At 36.2% G+C, this 20,443-nt stretch overlaps 1 protein-coding gene, 1 long non-coding RNA gene and 1 pseudogene across 1 annotated transcript; 2 read left to right on the forward strand and 1 right to left on the reverse strand.

Annotated features, from left to right (window-relative positions):
* Positions 1–20,443, reverse strand: part of LOC126769487 (uncharacterized) — a 1,339,673-nt gene that overhangs the window by 1,117,538 nt on the left and 201,692 nt on the right.
* The window catches only part of LOC126769508 (uncharacterized), a 729,621-nt pseudogene that overhangs the window by 414,535 nt on the left and 294,643 nt on the right, over positions 1–20,443 (forward strand).
* LOC126769571 (uncharacterized) lies at positions 9,720–10,320 on the forward strand. The gene is made up of 2 exons (XR_007669397.1): positions 9,720–9,800; positions 9,934–10,320. It is a non-coding gene; the product is annotated as an uncharacterized LOC126769571 (long non-coding RNA).

Raw genomic sequence — 20,443 nt, forward strand, 5'->3', positions numbered from 1 at the left:
ATTTCTTCGTGACAGAAATAAGCCAACAGACAGAGCTACTTTCGCATTTATAATATTAGTACATATCATGAATCATGGTATTTTATTCTATAAACTTTTATTCAGCTACACCCACACAATCTATAATCCGTCGAGTGGCACCCACAACAGACTTCCTAACCGGCTCTAATCTCCAAGCAACATCAGTGTTGTCGAGAACGATGGCATCCCTCGCGCAGATGCACAAAACGGGTCCACATATCAAAAAGAGAAAATCAAGAAATCCGCTCAATGGAAATCCTTTCGCCAAGGTATGCTGACTATTTTACATACTTCTATTCTTTCATATCCGGTTACTATATTTAAAAAAAAACAATTCGTTTTGCCATATGCATGAATAAAAAACATTTAAAAAATAACGTTCCGTAAGTATTGAAGTCATATCAAAATTATCGGTTACAGATGTAAAAAAATAATTCGTTAAATATAGAAACCGGGCTATAACAAACTCACTGGTGTTTTACTAATATTGTCCCTTCAGAAACACTCTCCATACTAAACTAACATTAAACAAAATTGGAAGAAAATAATTCTATAAAAATACCTAATACACGCAGTATTAGGTATTTTTTAAATTATTAATTTACAATTTTCAGTTAAATGTCACTATTAATATGGTCAGGCGCGCTTGTGTGAATACCACTCATTAGTTTACCGCCTCATATCAATAATTTGTATCGTTGTGTGTGTATATCGTTTATCGTTTGTTTTGTAGAGTTAAGAAGCTAGGTAAGGAACAGGCAAATAGGACATTACATCTTAGATTCCAGTCTGCGATACAAATATAAAATTAAAAAAAAAAATTTGAAACACCACTCTCAACTTTAGGATGTAATTGTAACATATGATCAAGGGATGCCAAAACTTACTGCTATGAACAGCGCATTAGAAATATGCATAAAAGACAATGTGCACAAATATCTCTTATATTATGAAGGTTTTTATTTACCCATACGGAATATTAAGATATATATTTTTACATAGTCTCCTAACAATGTGTTTTACAAAACCTCGATTATTTAGCTAAATCGAGTAAATCTGTACCAAGCATATAAGCATCACTGAATATTCGTGTGTTTAATTTGTGTTTTTAATACAGTGCTTTACTTTGAAGTAAAATAACGTGAAAAACCTACAAGTGTATGTGTGTGTGTATTCACGAACAGTCGACGGAGCAACGTGATGAATTAAGCTCCAAACCTTCTCATTAAAGCATAACCCAGAACCCCTGTTATGTTTCCCTAAACAGGCTCTTACTTTTAGTTAAATAAGGAACATAATTTCAGGGTGTGATACTAAAAACCTTGATCAGAAAACCCAAGAAGCCGAACTCCGCTAACCGTAAATGGGCGAGAGATGATCGCCTACGTGCCGGGCATCGGACACAACCTGCAGGAACACAATATCGTGCTCGTTAGAGTCGGCAGGTGAGTGATGTGGTTCATCATGACAAATGGAGCAGTCGCCATAATACTGCAGCACATCTTGACTATAAATATACTTAGCTATAGATCTTTTTACAATTACAAAGGTGAGTGTTAATATTTTCAAAATTCATGGGCGATGGTGACTACTTATCAACCTTGTGATTAGCTTTATAAGCGATCCATTAAACTAACCAAAAACCAAATGGATTAATATTAAACTTAACAAGTATCTGCTGCGTCTGCCACCAATAATGTATGATGAATTTGGGTTGGTTATCAATTTCAGAGTTAAAGATTGTCCCGGTGTGAAGCTGAAATGCGTCCGAGGTAAATTCGACTTGCCGCACGTCATCAAGCAGAAAGTATAGTAGTCTGTTATATCCAGTTGTGTAAGGTTATTTTTAGCGAAATAAATCTAGTTTAAGTACAGGAATTAGTTTTATTTTTAGATTTCTTAACCTAAAAATAACTTTAATTAAGAAGCTAATATAACACTAATGTTCGCGCGGTGGATTATTGAAAATTTGAGTAGTACATATATGAATTTGCAAGTTTCGTACTGTTATTTTTTCACTCTTATTTCTATTTATTTATTGATATCATTCCGTGTGCATCTTAATAGCTAATAAACATAACACAAATCGTTTGATGAACAGAGGCAAAAAAAATATTGAACGGTTTCGTATTTGCTTTTAAACATTTTATATTGATTATCTACAAATTAAAAATACACTAAACCCATTTAAAGTAAATATAAAAGTAAATTATGTATATCTATCGATCATCTTTGAATACACAATAAACACTCATTCGTGAACCCGATTGGTCGGAAAGAAGCAAAAAGCGGCGCTTGCGCAAGCCGCACCCATTCTATTGTAACTTAATGGTATGTACTTAACTTTTTATTCAATGGGGACTTGAATGGGGTTAAGCTCGGTAGTCCACCTTATCTTTATGATACAAGATAGAAAAATCTATTGAAGATATTTGATTCGATATAGATATAGATATTGTTAGAGTAAACTTCAAATTGATTATAACTTTCTATGATTTTGTAACAAAAATAAAAGGTTTTAAATAATTAAAAGGTCAATTTATGTTTGGTCATTTATTAAATTTATTTCAACTTACAATTCTTTAGAGAATAATATTCTGCAAGTATACTATTTATAAGATTGCACAAACATCATTGCACAAACACCTTAGAGTTTAGAACTTATAGTTCAAAATAAAAAAAATTAAACACTATTATAATTCTAAATCTCTAAAGGAACGTCTGGTCACACACTATACACCTATTCGAAGACAGCAGACGTATGATCTTAGACAGGTCTTTTTTCAAATAAGTGACCTTGAGTGAATTTTGGATCTCTCGTAGTTTTCTCCTGTCACGGCTCTGCTTTGCAGCAAAATTATTCCTCTCTCTCTGTTTTCTATAAAAATCGTCGGCGTTCTGATTAGTTTGCACGGCACGACGCATTCTCGGATTATTACCGAGCAACGACCCTCCGTTCTTTTCGGCCATTGCTCTGAGGGTTTCCCTCTCGAACGCAAGGTAGTCCGGATCGTCTGATAGAGCGTCTACATCTATCATATAACTTGGACGCTTTTTTTTTGTCTGATACCGGGGACTTGGGTGGCGAAAATACGCACGTACTCCTTGAGACACTCATCGATTGCGACATATTTGTACTCGAAGACGCAGGCGCTGGTTCAACAACGGGCACGTACATGGGCTGGACATACCCGATGTATGGGTACGGTTCAACACTGTGTTGCACTGTGCTTATACACGGATGCGGTGGAAGCTCCGTATTTGTTTGCGATGTCGTTTCACGTGTACTATTCACAGATAGATCTAATGGTGAGTCCTCAGCGTATGGTGTCCAGAGAGCCATGATTACTTTAGTTAGTACGGTTAGTAGTTACGGTTGACTGTGAGTAACTAATGATGTTGTTGGTCGCCCCGGTCTTTTATTCTCGGGGGTGTGGTCTAATTGTGCAGGGCACCCCCACCCCGCTGCACGGGTTACTTCCGCTACCTGAACCAACGGGACACATCGGAAGAACAATGGGGTGACTTTCGGTCTATTATGAAGAGTTGCGTAGATTTTGCGTTTGCTATTAATTTGCTACTCAAGCTTGCTTGTTTTTGACACAATAGATAGAAAAATGTGAAGGTTGATTACAATGATATCATGATGTCACAATTTTCTGATACAATATCGCGAAATGTTTTCAAATAATTTCTTCATTTTATTGTATGTACGATGCTCTACGAGCTCTTTGGTTTCATACTGATATTAATTTAAGTAATTTATTATAACCATTGCAGAAAAAATTGTTGGAGAATATGATTTTAGTTGCAACATTCGGTCAAATAGAAGTTAAACCATTCGTGAATAATGAAAGATATTTCGAACGATTCATAAATGTTATTCATGCAAGAACAGGAAGCAAATGACACCGTATGGCTCCTCTCCGGATGTAACTGTATTTAATTTTATATATATTAAGTTTTAGCCGACAACGCAGTCACGGAAAATTATGTACAACCTTGTAATACTCCAAGTATACTATTTATAAGATTGCACAAACATCATTGCACAAACACCTTAGAGTTTAGAACTTATAGTTCAAAATAAAAAAAAATTAAACACTATTATAATTCTAAATCTCTAAAGGAACGTCTGGTCACACACTATACACCTATTCGAAGACAGCAGACGTATGATCTTAGACAGGTATTTTTTCAAATATGTGACCTTGAGTGAATTGTGGATCTCTCGTAGTTTTCTCCTGTCACGGCTCTGCTTTGCAGCAAAATTATTCCTCTCTCTCTGTTTTCTATAAAAATCGTCGGCGTTCTGATTAGTTTGCACGGCACGACGCATTCTCGGATTATTACCGAGCAACGACCCTCCTTTCTTTTCGGCCATTGCTCTGAGGGCTTCCCTCTCGAACGCAAGGTAGTCCGGATCGTCTGATAGAGCGTCTACATCTATCATATAACTTGGACGCTTTTTTTTTTCGTCTGATACCGGAGACTTTGGTGGCGAAAATACGCACGTACTCCTTGAGACACTCATCGATTGCGACATATTTGTACTCGAAGACGCAGGCGCTGGTTCAACAACGGGCACGTACATGGGCTGGACATACCCGATGTATGGGTACGGTTCAACACTGTGTTGCACTGTGCTTATACACGGATACGGTGGAAGCTCCGTTGGACGCTTTTTTTTTTTGTCTGATCCCGGAGACTTGGGTGGCGATATCAAGCACGTACTTATATAATTATTAGTCGATTGCTGCAACCCGGAACTCGAAGGCCCAGGCGATGGTTCAACAACGGGCACGTACATGGGCTGGACATACCCGATGTATGGGTACGGTTCAACACTGTGTTGCACTGTGCTTATACACGGATGCGGTGGAAGCTCCGTATTTGTTTGCGATGTCGTTTCACGTGTACTATTCACAGATAGATCTAATGGTGAGTCCTCAGCGTATGGTGTCCAGAGAGCCATGATTACTTTAGTTAGTACGGTTAGTAGTTACGGTTGACTGCGAGTAACTAATGATGTTGTTGGTCGCCCCGGTCTTTTATTCTCGGGGGTGTGGTCTAATTGTGCAGGGCACCCCCACCCCGCTGCACGGGTTACTTCCGCTACCTGAACCAACGGGACACATCGGAAGAACAATGGGGTGACTTTCGGTCTATTATGAAGAGTTGCGTAGATTTTGCGTTTGCTATTAATTTGCTACTCAAGCTTGCTTGTTTTTGACACAATAGATAGAAAAATGTGAAGTTTGATTACAATGATATCATGATGTCACAATTTTCTGATACAATATCGCGAAATGTTTTCAAATAATTTCTTCATTTTATTGTATGTACGATGCTCTACGAGTTCTTTGGTTTCATACTGATATTAATTTAAGTAATTTATTATAACCATTGCAGAAAAAATTGTTGGAGAATATGATTTTAGTTGCAAAATTCGGTCAAATAGAAGTTAAACCATTCGTGAATAATGAAAGATATTTCGAACGATTCATAAATGTTATTCATGCAAGAACAGGAAGCAAATGACACCGTATGGCTCCTCTCCGGATGTAACTGTATTTAATTTTATATATATTAAGTTTTAGCCGACAACGCAGTCACGGAAAATTATGTACAACCTTGTAATACTCAAATAAGTGTTCGGCAGGCCGGTATTCATATATAGGTATACAGGAAAAGAAATGCATGGATATAATTATTGCTATAACTTGTGTAGCTGTTATTTTTTACTAAGCCGACTGGCTACTGATTTTATTGCCTATTCTTAGCCATAAAGTCTACGTACCCCGTACCGGTGGCGTTTCAAAAATTAGGTACCTGTTAAAATATATTTAAGTAAAAATAAAATAGAATTCGTTGAACTGTTGTACTAATTATTCCATCCGTACCGAATTTTACTAGCTGAATTTTTTTAAAGCACTACCACAAGTAATTTATTGGATATTTCATATTTAAGCCTAATATACAAAATTTAATAATTTTCTTGCGTAAGAATATTATTATAATAACAGGTCGCTGGAATTCTGCGAGATATTACTATTGTATTTGCGTTTAATTTTTTTTTTAATATGACATATAACAAAATAATGTACGCTCCTTTTCAAGCAAGCTTTCTTATAGTTTTAAAAGTATAAATCCCTTAAATTCATGTTACGCTCGTGGGAAACGCGACGATTTCTTACGTGAAAACTGAAATGAAGTAACGCGATTATTATCCGACTCTTCTAATGCAGCTTCAGCTGTCGGACTCACACTTAACTAACGATCAAATTGGATAATGTTTTTAATTAGCTTTTTATTTAGCATTTAGCACGTCCAATATTTTGTTGCCTATATCATCTAATTAAGAAAAAATGTGTTATTTAATACAGAAAAATGATAACGGAAACAAAAGCTATACTTCTATAGTAACTTATACAAATATTTATTTATTTATTTATATACTCTTTATTGCACACCAATATAGACAAAAATAATAGGAGTAAAACAAAACAAAGAAAAGAAAAATGTACAATAGGCGGCCTTATCGCTAAAACAGCGATCTCTTCCAGGCAACCTTTGGTAGAGGAGAGAGATAGGATGGTAGGGGTGTACAATTATTTAATACATAAAAAAAATAAAAATAGATACAATATATATATGTATATATACGATACATAAATAAATATTCCATAAATATATAATTATATAATATACATACACATTATAAATATATACATTTACATACTATAGATACTTACATAATAAATAAAATATTTAATTGCAGTATTTCTTCATGAAGCAAGATAGTGCTCTTTTATCATTTTTTTAAAAGAAGTAATAGTTGGTGCACGTCTTGCTTCTAGTGGAAGAGAGTTCCAAAGACGAATTGAATGGACTGTAAATGAGTCACTATAAAAAGATGTTGTATGAGGTGGTATTTTTAAAATCAAATTCTCTTCAGAACGAAGATTATGGCTATGTGAAGAACTAAGAAATTGAAAACGTTCTTTTAGATATGAAGGAGAAGACGGATTGAACAGAATACAGTACAGAAGTTGAAGGATGTGAGTATTCCTGCGAAGCCGGATTGGGAGCCACTTGAGCTTTTTACGAAATTCAGAAACGTGATCATATTTACGAAGACCAAATATGAATCGGATGCAAAGATTTTGGAGACGCTTAAGTTTATTAAGTTGCTCCTCTTTTAGATCAAGATAACATGCGTCAGCATAATCGAGAATTGGTAGTAGGAGTGACTGTGCTAACATAATTTTGGTAGGGATGGGTAGAAAGTTGCGTAACCTTCGAAGGGAGCCAAAGGCTGCAAAAATTTTTTTACTAACCTCACTTATCTGTGGTTCCCAAGACAGGTGCTGGTCAAAGGAAATTCCCAAATTCCTAGCTGTAACACTGAACGGTATGTTAACACCGTTAAAGTGTACAACCGGGAGATCCGAAAAAGATATACGAGAAATTAATTTTGAACTACCAATAATCAGCACCTGTGTTTTATTTGGGTTTACTCGTAATCCAAATGCAGTAGACCACTTAGAAATATTTAATAAATCATTATTAACTAAATGTATAGTTTCAGGAAGGTTCGCAATTTTACTTTGTGAATAGATCTGAAGATCATCTGCATACAGGTGATAGAGAGAAGATATATGAGAAGTGATGGTACTTATAAAGACCGAAAACAAGAGGGGAGACAACACGCCACCTTGTGGAACGCCAGCAGTTATAGGAGCCCATTCTGAGAAAGAATCTTGAACTCTTATCCGTTGCCGGCGCCCATACAAGTAAGAATGAAACCAGTCAATTACTTTAGCAGATATGTTAAGAGAACACAAAATAGCAAGAAGAATATCAAAGTCTACAGTGTTGAAAGCATTACTAAAATCTAATAATGTCAACACAGTAACCTGTTGATTATCCATTCCTAATCTAATGTCATCAGTTATTTTGATCAGAGCCGTAGTCGTACTATGACCAGGACGAAAGCCAGATTGTAAAGGATTCAATAGGACATTTTTTGAAAGGTATTGGTTTAATTGATTGTGAATAAGGCGCTCAAGTACTTTAGACAGGAAAGGGAGAATGGATATAGGACGATAATCAGTGTAAGATGAAGGATTTGTTTTTTTGGGGAGGGGGATGACTTGTGCGTCTTTCCAGGATTCAGGGAATTCACAAAGGATAATGGATTGGTTTAAAATATGTGTGACTACAGGAATTATGATATCTAGGATTGGGAGGATCATCTTACGACTAATGCAATCCGAACCAATAGCATCAGAATTTATTGCTAAAATGTTCTTCTTAACATCACTATCAGTAAATTGACTAAAGAAAAAAGGAGAATTTTCAGAAGTTGATTTAGCAGAAATTTCTTTTAAAGTATTAGACTTCACAGCAGTGTCGAAAGTTTGAGAGGACGAAAAATGATTATTTAATTCATTTTTTTTTTTTTTTTTATAGAATAGGAAGGCGGACGAGCATATGGGCCACCTGATGGTAAGTGGTCACCAAACGCCCTTAGACATTAGCATTGTAAGAAATGTTAACCATTGCTTACATCACCAATGCGCCACCAACCTTGGGAACTAAGATTTTATGTCCCTTGTGCCTGTAATTACACTGGCTCACTCACCCTTCAAACCGGAACACAACAATATCAAGTATTGCTGTTTTGCGGTAGAATATCTGATGAGTGGGTGGTACCTACCCAGACGAGCTTGCACAAAGCCCTACCACCAGTATACCACCAGTATTTAAATTAATATTGTGAGTATTTATATTTTTAGATGATTTTCCAACTCCTAAGGACTTGAGAAATTTCCAGACTCTAGCTGACTCCTCTTCCTCAGCTATAGATTTATGGATATGGCGTCGTTGACTATCTCTACATAGCATGTTGCAGCGATTGCGAACCTTCAGATACTTGTCGCGATTTGTGTCAGTCGGATTACACCTATACTTAGCCTTGGCAATATTCTTTCTTACTTGGATCTTCTTTATTTCTGGGGTGAGCCAAGGTGCAGGAAGGTGTTTTAGCCGGACAGGACGAATTGGTGCATGTAAATCATACAGTTGAGTTAATAGGGAATTAAAAACTGTAACTTGCTCATTGACTGTATCAACATTTAAAATAACACTCCAATCAATGTTGGCAGCATCCTCCCGCAGGCCATTCAAATCCATTCCACCAAAATTACGCTGCAGAAGAATTCTCGATTTTGCTTTGGGTGGTTTGATTTTATAGGAAAGATAAAGAAGATCATGATATGAAAAAGCAAGGGCGGAGCACTGCCCATGCTTTTCAACATGATCAACGGAAGAGACCAAAATTAAGTCGAGAAGAGAAGGGATAGAGTTAGGGAAGGAATGAGTAGCAGATAGGGGTAGGATTTGTAAATCTGCACTATTCAGTACAGATTTCAACAGACTAGAGCGATGGTCATTTTTTAAGAGACATGTATTAAAATCTCCCATAAGAATGGTATGGGCATACAACGGTTTAAATTGCTCTAGAAGGATTTCAAATGATGAAAAGTAATCGACCGTGAGGTTAGGACTATAGTAAACACCTAATAACATCTTAATATGACCAAAGATAACCTCAATAAAAAGGTGTTCAGCCCCTTCAACGGACAGAGGTGTCGATTGACTTATAATTGAAAATGGAATGTGAGAACGGAGATAGATCGCCACTCCACCACCTGCCCGACCTACACGGTCGTTACGGATCAAATGAAATCCAGGAAGAGAGTAGGAAGTAGAAGGTAAGCAGGGTTTAAGCCAGGACTCAGATACGAGGATAGCATGTATTTTATTGCAATCGAATGATGATAACATATCAGGATAATGTGCAGGAATACTCTGAGCATTAATATGGATAACATTAAAATATTTTAGACAGTCTGAGAATAAAGAATTTATAGTTTCACCGAGCGAAGGGATACTATGAAAGCTGTCATTACTGCTCAATCCATCAGAAGAAAAAGAAAGAAAAGTTTCGTCCAAATCGTCATTGTTTCTAGACATTTTTAAATTAAATATTCAGCAAATAAAATAAGTAAAAATATAAAGATAAATATATAAAATATATATGTAAAATAATAATAATATATATTAATTCTATAATTACAAAATAAAAATAGGTAAATGAATAATTATACGTTAATTAATTTCATATGAACACTCACCCGCCAATTGCCTAGGAATAATCACTTAAACACAAACATAACAAAATAGAAACAATAATAACATTAAAAACTAACATTAACAAAAAAAAAAAAAAATCAGATATTTATCAGGCTGCCATAACAACAATTTTTACTAAAAAGGAATATTATTATATTATATCTATATTTATCTATATCGAATATGAAAATGAAGTAGAGACGATCTTTATAAATGTCTAGTATAGAACTAAAAAACTAACCATCCAAAGCAAGAAAACTATGGCGCCTGATTGACAAACGTCAGAATGACGTTAACTTTTAACTAAATAGATTCGTAAATAGTTTTACACAACACAAAAATTAAATCGAAAGCAGGTAGACAGAGAAATAATTTTAAAATTATAGAAAAACAAACAATAATAAGAAGAAAGATAAATATAAAATAACTATTTCTTAACTACGCGCTTTGACCTCTGCAATACAACTTTATCGCTAGTGTTTGCGATGGGAATTTTTTGGACTGGGGACTTACAAGTTGAAATCGAGTCAAGATCAGATAAACATTCGGCACGACGTCTAGATCCATCTGGGGCGATAATGTGTATCAAACCGTCTCGTGTCCATGATCCATTTCCCTGGCGAGAAACTCAATTTGTCGCTGAAGTCCACTTAGTGCAGTGAGAACAAAAGACTTAAAAGAATTGAACTCCGATGAAAGAGAAGGCACAGTCGCAGGTGTTGTTGTCCTCTGTAAGTCTTGCTGGAATTCATTCATACGGCTGTTGAATAAGTCGGTCATTGCAGCCAGAGACTCCTTGATAGATTCCATTGTTGTTGTGTAGTTTTAAAGTGACAAATAGTTCAAGTGATAAGTAATTTTAAAGAGGATTCACTATCTGGTGGGTAGAGTAGGTCACATACACATAATATATTATAAATTAACTTGTTTTAAATAAATATTTATACTATAAAAATAAAAAAATCTTTAAGAGCTTTTAAAAGTGGTGTTGCTTGTTTTTTTACTCCTACCCTTTTTATGTTAATGTCAAATATGTAGATAGTTATAATAGGTATGTCCTAATAATATTTAGGTTAGGTTAGGTTACCTTTTTATTCGAATCACCAACATTGCCAAAAACTTTTACAGATATTCAAACAAGAGTTTCTATTCATCATATATATCGCGTTGTATTGAAATTCTTAAACGAAACAAAACAAAAAAGAGATTAATTTATTGCATTTTACTAGTAACTTTTTAAGCCCTGTACCTAAATTACAGTTCTCACAAAGGATGTCTCCGTCCAAGGGATTACGATGATTTAAGTGTACTCATTGTTTTATAACATTTAAAAATATTTATGTTTGTCAAAGACTCAGCGAAGGGTTATATTATGCACAAAAAGAACTGACCTACTTGCAGTCTAAACATTAATCAAGATTATTTTACTTTCATTAATATTATATATCTATCATTTTCATAATTATTTTTTTACTACACTCTCCCTCGGCTTCGTCTTCGTGAAACTCACAGTTTGTGACTATAAGAGTACATACATACCTATATACTGAAATATTATTATTATTCAAATAAAACATAGCCTATGCTACTTCTGGATAAAGTAAATTTCTAGTAACAGCCTGTGAATGTCCTGCGCTGGCCTAAGGGCTCCTCTCCTTTTTCGAGGAGAAGGTTTGGAGCCTTTTCCACCAACCTCCAGTATGGGTTGGTGGAATACACATGTAGCAGAATTTCCGTGAAATTAGACACATACAGGTTTCCTCGCAATGATGTCCTTCGCCGTCAAGCACGAGATGAATTATAAACGCAAATTAAGCACATGAAAATTCAGTGTTGCTTGCCCGGGTTTAAATGAACCCACGATCATCGGTTAAGATTCAAGCGTTCAAACCACTGGGCCATCTCGGCTTGTATTTCTAACGGTGAAGGAATTATTAGAAACGATTCAATAGTTTCAGTGTTTAGGTATCGATTACAAACAAACAAATCTTTCCTATTTACGTCATTAGTATAAATTAATACAACATGTATTAAAAAAACATTTTTTATTTGTATATAATTTGAGCTATAACTATATTGTCAGTTCAATTTAGGATTTAGAGTCAGCTCTGGAAAATAATACTTATTGGCATTATGTCGTATAAATTAAAAATGTCCGCCATTCTATACTATCTATCCACAAAATACTTCTTATATTATGATAGAACGAGACTGAAACTCGAAATTCAAAGTACAACAGATGTACACAAAAAAAACTGGATGAATATTATAAAAATATGCGTGAAATTCATCGTCATCTACGGACCTAACTTTACTTGGGGTTTTTAAACAATAGTGAATCGAAAAAGTATTAAACGAAGAACGTACAAATACCCAAAACGAAATACTAGAACATTCACAATACACCCGGAGCTTAAGATAAAGACAAAGACAGGCAAATATTTTCTTAGAACCGTCTAACGGTCACTTTTGTTTGGACCAAATCTCTAAGGAATTACATAAGTTGAAAAATCAAACATGTTGCAAATGCTTCAAAAGTGTCATTTTTAATACCGTAAATTGTATTACAAGTTTCGTACCTGTTCACTTCTCTTTCTAACAATACAATCTTTCTGTATTTAACAAAGCCATTTATGTTCAGATGATTTCAAGAAAAGAGGTAAATATTGATGATCACGTGGTATTTCGGACGCAGACTCGATGACGCCGTGACTAATTCATAAATTACTCCAATTCTCGAATGAAATTACACATGCCCGTTTTTTATATTCAGAAAACAGTTTGTTTTGCTTACGGATAGTAAGTGACTCGTTGAAACATTCGTGTCATATTCGTACATTGAACATATCATCCGTTAGGTATCCGTAGCCTTCTTTCTGATCAAGGCGAGGAAATTGTAGCTTTTGAATGATTGATGTTGTAGACGAGACTACAACTCTCCTAAAGGCAATTGGAGACTAACATTGCCTAATCGTCTGCAGGGTCAGAACCCTGAATGAAATATTCCGCCTTATTGAAATTTTTTTTTTTGGATATACAGAATATTTTAAAAGTCAATTCTTATATTGTAATCTAGGCGCCGTTATTCTCTATTCGCAATCACACATATAACAGTTATCCTTGCAGCAAGGGAGAGATCGATATTACATAACAACGTAAGGGTGGATGGGGTCGCACCCTCGCTCATTATGCGCCGCCCATGAACCCTCGCCTGCGCAAGTTAATAAGAGTGGGGTGAATGTATATTGAGACGGTAAAGATGTGGCTGTGGAGTTTAATATATATAAATAGACATACTTTCTGATATAATCTTTTTCTACGCGAAAACTTGAGGTTATATGATATTTATAGGAAGACATGCAGGAAAAAACACCACCTGATGATAAGTGGTCACCACCATAGAAACTGGCACTGCAACCAACCACGTATCTAAAATTTAAGTTTCTTGTGCGTGCAATTCCACTAGCTCACTCACCTATCAAAACAATAAGCAATACAAATTATTGCTGCCTGTTGCTAAAATAATTGATGTGTGAGTATGTACCAAGACAGGTTTGTTCAATGCCATCAAGAAATATCCCAAAAAAAATTCTAAGATATCAATAACACAACAAAGATTATATATATTTTTTAATACTTATTGCACAACATAAATTCACATAAGAGTATAAAAACATATTTTCTTAAATAGATTACTTAAATATTTAAGTTAATGAAAATAATAATTAACTTAGTAATCGAAATAAAAAAGTGTATTTACTAAGAAAATTATATGCCAACATGTATACTTAATGCCGAAATAGAACTGTACCTATATATACCTATTCCTGATACAAAAGCTACATATAAAATGACTTTTTCGACTTTTCCTCAGGTGCTTTCCCGTATCATCTTTCATTGAAATTTTAGTTATTTCGATAATAAGACGTTTTATAATATATACAGCTAAATTACCAATACATAATTAACTAAAAGTTTGGTTATTATTTTTACTATGAACCAAGAATGCAAGAACCGCGATGAAGTTGAAGTTTAAGGACTCAATTCCAGACAAGCACCTCTAAGTTTTCATCTGCATAATTTGTGGTTTTATATCTTATAGGAAAATCAACCTCCAAACGACATTAGAGTAGCGTGGTGGAATAAGCCTCAATTGTATTCATTGGGAGAGGAGTAATTTGCCCAGCGCCACGACATTTCTGGGCTCTTACTTTTATATACAAGTATTGAAAAGCATATCGGATCCTAAACAAGCTGCAGATTAAACAATCCTTCCTCCCCGCGTCACAAATACTTGATCTATGGTAACTTTTTTTTATTTCGCGCACGCGCACGACAAGCTGCGACCGCAATCTAAACAATCTCCACGTGACAATCTCGACGTGTTTGACTCACCGGTAGCCACGTGTGCACGTGCCTTATATTATTTTAGGTTTAATTTTAAACGTTTATAAGTTGAGCATTGAGATTGATTAAATTTTGAATCATTTGATAATATATACACCTAATAGGCAAATTCAATCTTAGATGGTATTCTCTTAATCGATTTAAGCCATGCTTAAAAATGAATCGCCGTCTGCTGCTAACCTCCAGACTCCGGGCTGAGAACTTCTCGAAAGGAAACCCGATTTTTTTTTTATTCACCCTAACCGATTTGTATTGGAGCCCCGGAACTCAAGGTCAGCGAGCTAAATAAAATAAAAATAAAGTCGTTAGCGAAAATATTTTTAAACAAACAAGTCAACATACTAATGAAGACGCCACGCGTTATCGTAGTCCTATGATAATAAAAGTAATCGTTTTTAATTTATACTAAAGTAATTAACTAATGAGGACAAACATTAATTCCTTGTGACTACGTGCGTGAACTCGTATATTCCATTTTATCCCGTAAATTGGGTATATATCGGTTAAGTACAAACTTATGTATTGCTTCCAGACTATTTCTGTGTCAAATTACATTATCATCGGACAAATTTCGTATTTATGTTATGAGTTTGACTAGCACTACAGATCATGACTTCGCACTCGAAAAGTTAAATATACCTCACCTATTAGTGTGTTTTATAATCCTATAAATACATAGCTAAGACCATATTTAGGTACTTGTCTTGCAGTGTTAAGGATTGATAGTTTGAATGGGTCAAGTGTATCAAATTGATTGCCGGATTTTAGGACCCACAATAATCTACTTCAGATTTAAAATCAGCACTACCATTCTATAGAGAGTGCATATATATATATATATATATATATATATATATATATATAAGATTCTATATATTTATATCGATTCAAAATAAAGCGCAAGAAGGAAGTAATATTACTTTCATTTTTGTAAAAATATTACTTTCTATTTAGTACATGTACTAAATAGGAAGTAATATTTTTTATATATCGTGAACGTTTTCCTCCCGCATTTGAGGGGTGGGGCATTGTTAGATACGCTCCCTTACTGTACCGCTTACAACGTGTATGCAATTTCACGACGATCGATTATGTAATTAAGAAATGAAATCGTAAAAAACAATAAACTTTGCTTTTATAATATCAGTTAGGTTATTAAAACTTAAGATGGCAACAAAACATACCTACGCCTACTATTGTATAGGCGCGGCTTGCGCTCACGCACGCTATAATTCAGCGACCAATGAAAACGAGCGATCAATTGATGTATTTTAATCTGTAACCACACACGACCGCGGCTCGTGTCATTCGATATGATGACGTAGTTTATTGAATAACGTCTGAGAATCATGAATTAATACAAATACTTTTATATAATTATGTCTGTCTAGTGATTAATGACAATTGAACGGATGACATCCGATTGATATGTGCATAGACAGACAGATTATATCACTTGAAAATAATGCTTTTGAGTCTACTAGTTTTTTTTGAATCGATATGGCCCAGTGGTTAGAACTAATCTTAACCGGTAATCTGCTCTATGTGCACCCACCAACGAGCATCGAAGCAACGTGGTGGAACAAGTCTTTTTTTAGGCGGGTAACTCTTTAATAAAACAATTAGAACCAATTTAATATAATACTTATACATATACATTGATTAAAAAAACCGCGTAATTTATTTATATATTATTATATATATGTATCAAACTTTCACATAAAAAATCAAAAATCAAACCTTCTCAACTAAATTTCGGTGATAAAAGTATGTGTGAGAAGTGAACTATAAGAACGTAACATAAATGTTATATTTTTAAATACATAATTAGATAAGCATCTTTCAACCCGTCTGTGTTAGACAGTAACTTTCTGTCAAACACAGGACTTAAGTACCTAACTTAACAATTGCTAGGTAAAGACTCGACTTAAATAATTAATTAAGGAGAGAAGGTTTGGAACTCACTTAAACATTACATACAGAAACGTTGCTCTTATACTATATTGAAATTTAATTCATATCGCATCCAAAGAAGCTTTACTTAAAGAACCATATAACAATAAATGTATTATTATTAGGTCCTTACATATGAAATTGGCGTTTTGTACGGGAGGAATATAAAGTCATTTTTTTTTTTTGTAAAATATATTTAATTAATCAAAATACCGTTGCTATCCATACACTTTTGCCATCTCATAGATCCTTTTACTAAAAAATACCATGGGGGCGAGAATCAATAAACTCTTTGAAGGCGGTTTGGACCTCCGCATCGGAGTTGAATTTTTTTCCTTGTAAGAAGTTGTCCAAATTCCAGAAAAAATGGTAATCTGTTGGAGACAGGCCCGGGGGGTACGGTGGATGTCGTAGACATTCTAATTGTAGCATTTAACTTAGTGATTGTTAATTGTACAGTGTGTGTCTTGCGTTGTCGTGAAGCAGCAGTGGCCTAGAGCGATTGACCAATCTCGGTTGTTTAGCTGCTAGTTCTTCCTTCATGGTTTGCAGTTGCTGACAATAGATATGCCGTAATAGTTTGGCCAGATTTTAAAAAGCTGTGGTGAACGACACCGGCGCTAGTCCACCAAACACTCACAAGTAACTTTTTCTGAGTCAATTTTCGTTTTGGGTAGGATTTGGCTGGGTTTCCAGGGTTCAGCCATAGCGACGAGCGCTTCCGATTATCGTACAGTATCTACTTTTCATCATAAGTAATGATTCGATTTAAAATCCCTTCATTATTGTGTCGGTTGAGCAAAGTAACACAGCAGTCTACGCGTGTTTGCAAGTTCGATTCACTCAATTCATGAGGTACCCATCGTTCAAGTTTTTTTACTTTCCCGATTTGCTTGAAATGAATTAATACAGTTTTATCACTTACCCCGAAGACTGCAGCTATCTCTGAAGTGCTTTGTGATGGATCCGCTTCCACAATAGCCTTTAATTCTTCATTTTCAACTTTTGTCTCCGACCGTCCACGGGGTTAGTTCTGAAGGTCTTAATTTCGTTATCGGTTATTGAAAATTTGAAAAAATGCATATCGGAAGCTAAAGTTCAATAAATGACAATATTTAAAGTAATGCATCAACCCAAACAACTGGTTTTTCATGTTTTTGAATAATCTTTTGACCAATTGTATATGCGTCTCACTTGAAACGTTTAAGGCATTATAACCCTTTCCTGTCACGGGATCAATGTAGGACCACCGTCGGTTTTTATTTATATAATTGCAAAATTTCGACCGGAAGTTACGAGAAAGACGCGACAGTTGGTCCCCTGATGACGCTTCGATGACTTTTATCAAAGCACGCGCTAGACATCATTATCTGTTATGGGAACTCACCATTAGGGCCTTTAAAAAAATTAAATAAGTTTAATTTGAAAGGGACTATTAAGCTTTATGCTTCCGAAAAAGAAAATTTAAATATAGAATAATATACTTTTTGAAATGATTACTATTCATTTAATTGCAGTAATTAAACCAAATTATAAAAAAAATATTTTTAAATACTCATTACAAATTTATTTTTGTTAATTTTCACGAAGTAACACATTTAAATATACAAAAGTCATTTATAGAAAGTTCGTGACAAAACCGTATCCAGTGTATCTCTTCGAAGTTATTTCAAATTGAAATGCATGGAATTTAAATCGTCTTTTTTCTTTTTTTTGATATGCCCCGGGATGGCAAATGACTCTACTCCACCTGATGGTAAGTGGTAGTAGAGTCCAAACGCGAGGACGGCCAGTACAGTCGGGAAGAATGTTCTGTACTAGCCGTCACCGCCTTGCCGGCCCGCAAGATGCCTCTTCACGCCTCGTTTGAAGGAACCCGGGTTGTAAGAGGAGGGGAATACGTGAGCTGGTAAGGAATTCCATTTTTTGGTAGTGCGACAAAGAAAGGAATTGCCAAATTTCTTTGTGCGCGATGGAATTGATGTCACAGTTACGCGGTGACATCGAGAACCAGCTCGCGTGGACTTAAGAAGGAAGGGGGAAGCAGGAATTAGAGAGAATAATTCCTCAGAGCACTCGCCGTGATACAGACGATAGAAAGCGCTCAGTGCTGCTATCTCGCGACGCAATTGTAAAGGTTCAAGGGTGTTTGTGACCTTTACGTCGCCAATAATGCGTACTGCACGTCGCTGCAACCGGTCCAAGGCCTCCAGTAGGTACTTAGCGGAGCCATCCCAAAGGTGCGAGCAATATTCAACGCAAAACCGTACCTGTGTTTTGTATAACAGGCACAGTTGTTGTGGCGTGGAAAAACGCCGCACCTTGTTCAGAACTCCGAGTTTCCGTGAAGCAGTTTTTATAATAGCCTCGATGTAATCCCTTGGACTAAGGTCGCAGCGAACGTCCATCCCCAGTATGGCGATTTTGCTTTTTATCATCAGCGGTGTGCCAAAATGGTGACTTTTTCGCTGTGAGAGCGCATACCTGTGTTTTCTTGGCATTAAACTCAACAAGATTATCAGAACCCCATTTGGCGATGAGCTCTAATGTCCTATCGAGTTCAATGAAAAGATTCTTCCGCCTCTCCTCAGTTTCCGTCCGCCCAGCCACTGCGCGTCCGTGGTATCCACCATGCACTGTACTATCGTCTGCATAGCAATGTATGTTCCCAAGAGAGAGCATATCATTGATATGCAAAAGAAAGAGTGTGGGAGATAGCACAGATCCCTGGGGGACCCCAGCATTCACTACATAGAATTGTGAAGCGCAACCATCTACTAAAACACGAAGGCTACGCTTGTGTAGGAAGCTGGCAATCCTGGTGCATAGCTGAGCAGGCAGACCATATGCCGGTAGCTTGGAGAGAAGACTTCTGTGCCAGACCCTGTCGAAAGCCTTGGAGATATCGAGGCTGACAGCCAACGATTCTCCATGCTTGTCGATAGCTTCACCCTAGAGGTGTGTTACGTACGCTAGAAGATCACCTGTGGACCGTTTTGGTCGAAACCCGTACTGACGATCATTAATTAGACAGCGATCTTCTAGGTAATGGATCAATTGGTTGTTAAGAATCCATTCCATCACCTTACAAATTACTGAGGTGATAGCTATTGGTCGATAATTTGCCGAGTCAGACCGATCCCCTTTTTTGGGAACCGCTTGCACATTAGCTCTTCTCCAAGCCTCCGGCACACATCCCGAAGAGAGAGAAAGTTGGAACAGGCGCGTTAACACAGAAGACAGCTCCGCCGCGCACTTCTTCAGCACTATGGCTGGTATTCCATCGGGACCGCTAGCTTTCCGTATATCAAGTGATTGCAGCTCCGCACGCACATCACGTTGCCTGATTTTGATGTCAGGCATCGTGTGGCCATATGAAGGTATTGTTGGTGGCAGCGCACTACAATCATCGATCACGGAGTTGTCGGCAAAGAGTTTAGCCAGGAGATCGGCTTTCTCCTGCGGACTGTGAGCTAGCGATCCGTCCGGATTTCTGAGCGGTGGAAATCGTTTTGCAATGCGAGGAATCCTAGGATGCGAAATAAGGTCATGACCAATCTGTACAATGCGCTGTGCATCCGCTCTCGTGTATGCCTTCCTACAGGATGTAGTGTAATAAGTAGTATGTAAGTCAGATGGCGTATAAATATTAAGATCGTTGCACTAATTAGTCAGTAATAAATCATCTTCTACCAAATACACTCGTTTCAATAACATAAGTCCCCTCATGGCGACCCTGCCATATTTGGGGCGCGCGACGCGAATTTGATCGCAGTATAGTGTTGCATCTCCAAAATCGGACGATGAGTTGAAGAATTGGATATAAGTTCAAATTAAAGCAATATGTAGAAATTTTAAACTT

Source organism: Nymphalis io, chromosome 7 (genome assembly GCF_905147045.1).
Source record: "Nymphalis io chromosome 7, ilAglIoxx1.1, whole genome shotgun sequence".
NCBI classification, from domain to species: domain Eukaryota; kingdom Metazoa; phylum Arthropoda; class Insecta; order Lepidoptera; family Nymphalidae; genus Nymphalis; species Nymphalis io.